Genomic DNA, 9,028 nt, shown 5'->3' on the forward strand with positions numbered 1-9,028 from the left:
AAACCACGAAGAGCACAGACGTACTCTAAATTCTCCTTGACGTGGGCAATTAATGGGGAAACAGTTTTGAAGGGAGTGGATATAGCGAGATTTGTTTTGCCGGGTGTGGGGGGATGAATTTAAAATATTTGAATTGCTATTTTGTTTATAACTATTCTGTATATGGTAAATTGTATATTGTATTATTTAAAAAATAAACTTATGTACTTATATATACAATAAATTAGGAGATAAATCAGGAATAAGGAAAAGGTAATACGAGGTTATATATGGATATGATTTAAAATATAAAGGAATGAGTCAAAAGTCACATATTAATGAATTTTTGTCAAATATATAAGTATTTTACTATTTTTTTAAGAAAAAACATAACCAACTAACGCTTTTATCTATAAGTATTTTACTATATTTTGACATCTTGATGCATTTTATAAACAATAATAGTTTATCCTCCATGGTAAAAGCATGATTCATGAATTATGATGATAAGTATCTTATAGGGTCAATTTGAAAAACTACAATTAGTGTTCTTGATTGTGTGGATCTTGTCTTAAAGCTAACAAAGAGTGGACCCCTTTCTCTCCCTGATTTCACCGATGCAGTAAATCTTTTCCCTATTGTCTCTCTTTCCATCTAAAATTATGAGTAAAAGATATATTAGACATTAGAAAATATAAATTATTGTTAATTACATGTAAATGGGACTATTTCTTTCATGTAGTCATCAGGTAGGTTGTTATATCTTTCAATAATTATAAGCATGTTACAATTTCTTACAAAAAAAATATTTAGCGACCATTACTGTAATTTTATTTTGTAGAGGAACCATAAATATAATTTATGTTAAACAGGGACTAATAAACTAGCAGTCTAAAAAAGTAAAACACTGAAAGGACTATAATACCCCTGCCATGAGGCATGCAACATATTGTAGGGAAAATCACCATGATAGAAAACAAATGTTGATGTAAATCAACATAACATAGTGTAGTGAATTAGGGAAGAATAAGTTGATTGTATTAGATGATTTGATGAAAATAAAATACAAAAAAGACACTAGGGAATATCCATTGATCAAGCAAAAGTTCTGAGCAAAAAATCTGCTGGCACAAACATATCATGACAATCAGAGTAATCTTCCATCATTTTATTCTCCTTTGCTCCCCACCAACTAACTATCCAGTTTCCAAATTTACCCTTTTGGGCGTTTTATAGTACATTTATCCAGTTACAGCATAAATAGTTCTCTTGTAAAGCCTTAAATGCGTGATACACTAATCAATGAGTCCCTCACCATAAACAAGAATGCTTCTGCATAGTTTCGAAAACAAAAACAGAAAAAAATTAAAAAAAATGCTGATATGATTTGATATCTCATAGGAAATAGCAAGGCACAAACACAATCTGCATAGTTTGGTTGATCACATGGAAAGGAATGACGAATCCCTAAAGGAATGTCATTCCTTCAAAATGCGGGTTTTATTCATCCCCCCCTGTTTTTTTCTCATTCCTTCGTTCAAGGAATGAAAAGTACCCATTTTACCCTTGATTAAATATTTCATTCGTTTATCATTTCCTTCCCTCCAACAAAACAGAACCTAAGTTATTAACCCATGAAGTAAAAAAGAAACATTCATCAAGTGTTATCTGAAAAAGGTGTTGTACTGATAAGATAAGTACTGTTAAAAATTCTATTTAAAAATATAATGCTAAAGACTGATAAGAAAAAGTAAGGAAAAAATATTTAGGGGCAAATTTTTCCAAAAGTTAAGAAATGATTAACCAGAACAGTCACCAACCTCTATCTTGACACCATAGTTGGAGGTAATTATTGACATGTTAATCACTATCATAATCAAAATGATCATCTCCTCCAACATCTTCTTCTTCATTTGTCGTTGAACTATACTCAAACTCACCTTCATTGTTATCATTACTTTCATCATCAGAAACGTTGCTTAAGATGTCGCCATACTCAACTGTTTCATCATGTGCACTTGTGGAAGGTTCTTCCGTGCTGCAAATGATTTCATTTGCTTCAACTTCATCTTCTTGAAAAGCAACATCTTTTTGATAATCACTATTTTGCACATCAATCCATCCTCGAGGTTTAACTTTACTTACAGCCAACCAATCAGATATGTTCTGCCTCATGCTGGGGTATGGTATGTAACAAACTTGAGTAGCTTGCATAGCCAAAACAAATGGCTCGAACTTCTTGAACTTTCTTCGTTTTTTTATATCAACCAATTTATATTGATTGTGGACCTTGACTCCTATATCAGGTGTTGGATCATACCAATCACATTTGAACAATATTGTGCTTTTAACCGGCAAACCAGGATATTCAACTTCTAATATTTCCACCAACCTTCCGTAGTAATCACATGATTCGCTACTTATACACACTCCACTATTCATTGTTGATTTATTAGCACCATATGATTCTATATGAAACTTATAACCATTGACAAAATAGACATTATATAATTTCACTGTCCTTAAAGGTTTTCTAGAAAGATCATATATATACTTGTTCTTTATTTGATTTTGGCGTGCCTATATGACAAATAAAGAAGTACATAAGAATATTGAAAAAAAGAATAATAATTTAATAATAACAACTGTGAACTCACATAATTCTCAAACCATGACGCAAAATTTTTATCCACTTCTGCCTGGAGATCATGTTCACTTATATCAGGATATAGATCTTTCAACAACTTTTCATATTCGGTGTAAACATAAGAAATAAAATAATTTGAACTCATGTCTTGACTAAAAAATGAATTGGAATATCGATTAGAAGCTTACTTAAGATACGGTTGCACTTTTTCTTCATTAACTAATATGTAAGAATGTGCAGCATTAAATTCCATATCAGTTAACCTTCTCCTCCTGAGTTTTCCATATGGGCGGCCAGGATGTGAAAATATAGTCAACTTTTCTTCATCATCGTCTTTAGCTCCTCCATCATCATTTCGAGGAACCTTTCGGTTACGTGTATAAACATGAGGCTCGAAATTGTAAGAGCAAAATATTGATGCTTCACGAACCAAGAATGCGTTGCAAATTGAACCTTCCACTCTAGCTTTATTTTTAACATCCTTTTTCAACTGATGGAGTAATCTACAACACAAAATTCAATAAACATATTAATTTATATTCAACAATTATTTGTTAGGAATACTATGTAAAGTACAAAATTAACCTTTCAAATGGATACATCCATCGATATTGGACGGGACCTGCTATCTTCGCTTCATATGGCAAATGTATCGGCAAATGCTCCATTGAGTCAAAAAAGCCGGGGACAAAAATACCTTCCAATTTACAAAGAATTATGGGAATTTCATCTTCAATCCTTTTCATGTCTTCAACAGTAATTACCGATGCAGTTAATCTTTTAAAGAAAAGACTTAACTCGGTAATTGCTTCCCACACCTTTTTTGGCAACATCTCACGAAATGCAATTGGCAACAATCTTTGCATAAAAACATGGCAATCATGACTCTTCATTCCAAAGACTCTACATGTGCTCAAATCTACACACCTCCCTAGATTTGAAACATAACCATCTGGGAATGTCAAACTTTCTACCCATTTACATATGACTTTCTTTTGTTCCTTAGATAATGCATAAGGTGCTCTTGGATACTCGCCTGTAACTTGATTTTTATCAAACCCTTTTCTGCTACATAATAGTTTTAAATCAGCTCTTGCGCCTACATTATCCTTTGTCTTGTTTTTAACATCCATTACGGTGTAAAACAAATTTTCAAAAAAGTTTTTCTCAACATGCATAACTTCAAAATTATGTCTTATAAGATTTGTTTTCCAATATGGCAAATCCCAAAATATGCTTCTCTTTTTCCAACCACACTTAACCTTGCTGCATGATTTATTTACTACATAAGAATTAGCTTCTGTCACTTTTACGAAACCATAATCTTCAATTTCCCTTAAAATTGCTGCACCTGTCATAATTGGAGGAGGATTCCTTCTTTCTACCCGATTCTTGGTGAATTTAGTCTTACTTAGTCTGAATGGGTGATCAGATTTGAGGAATCTTCTATGGCAGTCAAACCAAGAAATCTTCTTACCATTTGGAAGCCTAAATGCTTGTGAAGATTTCCCACAATGTGGACATGCTAACTTCCCTGAAGTTGACCAACCTGAAAGCATTCCATAAGCCGGGAAGTCGCTAATTGTCCACATTAAAGCGGCTCTCATTTGAAAATTTTGTCTTAACGATACATCATATGTTAAGACACCTTCTTCCCATAATTTCTTTAGTTCGTCAATAACAGGTTCAAGGAAAACATCTAACTTATCCTTAGGATTCTTGGGTCCAGGCACAATTGCAGTCAAAAACATGTAAGGCTCTTTCATACACATAGACGGTGGCAAATTATAAGGTGTAATGATAATGGGCTAACACGAATATTGTGATCCTGAGGTTCCATGGGGTTGAAATCCATCTGTACATAGGCCCAACCTAACATTACGCCTTTCAGCTGCAAATGAAGGATGATTGATATCAAATTTCTTCCAAGCTTCGGAATCAGATGGATGACACATAACTCCAGCATCATGACCATGATCCTCAGCATGCCATCGCATGGAAGCGGCTGTTGCTTGAGAAGCATATAATCTTTTCAACCTTGGAGTTAAAGGCAGGTAATGCATTCGGGTGTAAGCTACACGTGAACACTTAGAAGAATTTGTTGAAGATTTATACCTCTACGCTTCACAAAATTTGCATTGATCAAGATCCTTGTTATCCCTCCAATATAACATGCATCCAGACCTACAACAATCAATATGTTCCACAGGTAGACCAAGTGCTTGTATTAACTTCTTTGTCTCATACAAACTATCAACCATGTTATTATCTTCTGGTAACCCATCCTTCATCAATTGACATATTGCATTAAAACATTGCTCAGGGATGCGATATTCTGATTTGATATTCAATAGTCTAGCGGCAATAGAAAATTGAGTTGCTTTTTTACAACCTGACCATAATTCTCTATCAGCAGCCTCTAGCATATCAAAGAACTTCTTATCCTCTGGATTTGGATCCTCATCAAAAGTTCTTTCTATAAAGTCATAACCGGCAGCATCCTTAACCATTTCACTGTAAGAGGGATCATGGTGTTTATTAAAAGGAGAGTGTGTATCATCCATCCCAAATGAAGTACTACCTATTGATGTTTCTCCATGTTTATTCCATAAATAATAGTTCGGAATAAAACCAAACTTAGACAAGTGAAACTTTGCAACTTCAACTTCTTGAAATGCTCTGTTTAGACATTTTTTGCAAGGGCATTTAATTTTATCTCCATCCATAAAACTTTGATTACTACAAGCAAATTCAATGAATGTCTTCAATCCATTTGTGAAAATAGGTGAAATATATCCATCGGCATCTAGTCTATCATACATCCAACTCCTAGCCGTATTGCTCATTCTGCTAAGGTATACCAAAATTGTAAGAAAAAAAATAGCATTCGTGATTAATGGTTGATATATATTTACTAATTACTTTCAACATGTGTTATGGAGACACTAGGAAGTAGTAATAGTTAAATTGAAGATCTAACGTTCCAATGAGAACATACCTTATTATCTAATTAATTAGACAACAACCGGATGATCAGGGGCGATGCAATATCTTTGTTTGATGTTCACTGCATTAATTTTAATCAATCAAATATTAGAGGAACCTGGACCAAATTTACTTTTTCTGACATTTTCCAACTTTCCAATCAAACAAAACACATAAATTAAACAAGGATATATATTGTTATATAACGTGATGGGAAAGTACCAACTTCAGAAATTTGCTTTACACAAAACTTTTTGTGTATATTTTGTAACAGCGTCAGTATTTTGTTTACACAAAAGTTTTTGAAATCAATTAATAAGAAATAGGTCAAAAAGAATACAGAACTAGAAAACTTACCAAGAAAAACATCACTCGCCCATGAATCATGGAGATAGAATCAACAGCCAAGGGTTCGTATTTTCCCTATAATCGACTACTGCACTGGAGGTCAGGAATGCGATATGCCTTGATAGGAACCAGAATTTTAGGGGCTGTCTGTTAAGGTTAACGTTGCTGGTGGTGGTGGCCGAGACAGACATTAACGGTGGTGGTCATTGTAGAGATTATCGGTAATGCTTGTGTTACTCGTGAAATCACAATGAAAGAAATTAGATTTGGTGTTACTCGTGAGATCAAAGGAAAGAAATTAGATTTGGATTTGTTAATTATTTTTATAATATGACTACGTGTCATCCATTAGGTTTTAATAGTTTTAATTTGTTTATTTATTTATTATTATATTATTATTATATATTATATAAATTGAAAAAAATCATATTTGTATAATAATTTTTTTTAATTCAACCTAAATTCAAGTCATCTGGGCACATGTTTTTTTCTTGCGAACAGTACTTATTTAAATTATTATTATTGGACTCTAATTATTTATTAAAATTCATATTTTCAAAATTAGATATTATGTATTGATGTTTCTCCATGTTCTAGTTTTGGGTTTTAATAATAGCCTTATTTGGGTTTTGGCTATTTCGGGCATAGGTCTTTTGGGTCCGGATAAACCGGGTAAAAGTTTAAGCTAATAAAGACTCGAAATTTATAGATTTTTTCTTTTGGTACGTTGAGTAGACCTAGTAGCCATTGGATACGCACAAAAAAAAACAAGCTTCAAGAAACCTTTCTTTTCAATATTTGAACGACGAAGATATGGTTTTTTTTTTGTTCCTAAGGGGTGTGGGCACGGTTTGCCACGATGGGAATGGCGAACACCGTCCCCACCTTGCAGTCATCAATGCGGTTTGACCGCATATGGCTAGATTCCGCCACATCCTCTCTCTCTCTCTCTCTCTACCATTCTCCTATTCCCAAGTTTGAAGAGTCAAATTCTTTTAAATTTGTTTTTTTTACCTACAAATGATAGTCGGTTTCGAATACGTCATTCGGGTTAGTCGGGTTGATGTCATCCAACCAATTGTGGGTCATCGACCATCCGTGATCCTTTAATTGGTCTAAGCTTTGCTTAGGATGCCTCCAAATACTTAAAAAATTTATTGACCAATTTTGTAAAATAATAATTGTAAGCTTTTATCCAATAGAAAATACCTATAGTTTGGTTACGTAGAAAATATTGTAGCAAGTTAGCTACAAACTTTGATTCCGTAGCAAAGACGGTAGAAAAATAACTACATATTTTAATTCCATAGCAAATTTTATAGCAAAATAGCAACAAAATTTGATCTGTAGAAAATGTTCATAGCAAAATAGCTACGAATTCTAATTATGTAGCAAATTCGTAGCAATATAACTACAAACTTCAATTTTGTAGCAAAATAGCTATGGATTATGATTCCGTAGCAACTTCTGTAGCAAAATCGCTACAAACTTTAAATCATAGTAAGTTTTGTAGTGAAATAGCTATGGATTATGATTTTGTAGCAAATTTCGTTACAATCTACCTACGGTTTTACATTTTGTAGCAAAATTCCGTAGTTAGTTTAACTATTAACTATGGAATGCAATTTTGAAGAAAATTTTGTAGTAAAATTGCTACGCCTATCCATTCTGTAGCATATTCCATAGTAAAATAGTTACAGATTCTACTTCCATAAGAAATTTCCGTAGTTATTCAGGCTTTTTCTAGTAGTGAGCGATCAGGTAGTATGGAAAGTGTTGTAAATATGCGGGTGTAGCTGGAGCATTCAACAGGTTGGCAGATTGTGTGAGGAGTGTTGTAAGTCTGCAGGTGTAGTTGTAGCATTCACAAGGTTAGCAGATAAGTGCTAGAGTGATGTAAGTCTATGGGTGTAGACGCAACATTCACTAGGTTGGTAGATAGCATGAGCGCGTTGTTAGGATGTGGAAGGGACAGTAGTACCCACCATTTCAGGTGTAGCAGTGAAGATATGAAAATCCACGGATTGGTTTATGGATTCCCCAGAGAGGATTAGACCTGGTTAAGCCATTGATAAGACTTTAGGAACGTCACTACAATTATGAGATCAAGGAAGCAATGGATTTCTTAAGGTTGCTTGTGATGTAAGGCTACTATTGGTCATGTAGCAATCGCTTTTAGCCGTGGGTTTGGTAACGACGGGATTCGACGCGTGGATTCGATCGGTTGGATCAAGAGGTTGTTAGAGTCGCAATGACATGATAACTAGTGGCAACTAGTTCTAGGGAAGGATTTTGTTCGGAAGTCGAGAGAGGCAATTATGTGGGATTCCTTTAGCTCTGCGACCGGGACAGAACCCTGTATGTCAGATAATTGGTGAACGAATTGAGACCATGGAGGTCTCGGTAGATTTTGGAAAGCAGCCATGTGGGAACATACTACTTCAGGCAGATCAGTGTTAAGATAGTTTACGTGTTTAGGCCGGTATTGACAAATTGAGTCTTCAGGTGTATGAGAATTATCTAAATGTTGGAACCCCCAGATATCAGAATTTGAATAGTTATATGAGAGACAAGCGGACTGGGCTGAACAGTAATGATTTGGTATGAGAGGTCTGTCAGGCAGCCAGTCCATCTCCATACTTTAGGTTTCAGATCGAGTAAATGTGATCATATTGTAAGGGATTCGTTTATTTTCAGGTTTTAGAACCCTGCAAGGGTCAGTTACGGTTGCCTTGGAAAGGCTAGGGTTATGCCCGGGATTGTAGTTCAAGTTGTTTGGCGTGTAAGGAATGAGAAGAAAGGATTTCGAGGACGAAATCAAATTTAAGTGGTGGAGAGTTGTAACATCCCATTTAAAATATAATAATTAAATAATAAACCCAAAACCCCAAGAAATAATAATTATTATTATTTAATATTTTTATGATCCAAAACCAAATAATCAAATAATAATTAGATGGGAGTTGGTTTCGGGAAGCCAAATGACAAGATTTTAATCTCTAGGGGTTAAAGTGTAATTTTGGGATCTATTTTGTAAAGGATTTCAGAGGTCAGGGTGTGTTTGGTATC

At 34.2% G+C, this 9,028-nt stretch overlaps 1 pseudogene; it reads right to left on the reverse strand.

Moving 5' to 3' along the window:
• Positions 1–1,839: 1,839 nt before the first annotated feature.
• LOC145099195 (uncharacterized) lies at positions 1,840–5,472 on the reverse strand (annotated as a pseudogene).
• Between the last annotated feature and the right edge of the window lie 3,556 nt (positions 5,473–9,028).

This window comes from Lactuca serriola, chromosome 4, assembly GCF_051521515.1.
Source record: "Lactuca serriola cultivar US96UC23 chromosome 4, Lser_US96UC23_V15, whole genome shotgun sequence".
Taxonomy (NCBI): domain Eukaryota; kingdom Viridiplantae; phylum Streptophyta; class Magnoliopsida; order Asterales; family Asteraceae; genus Lactuca; species Lactuca serriola.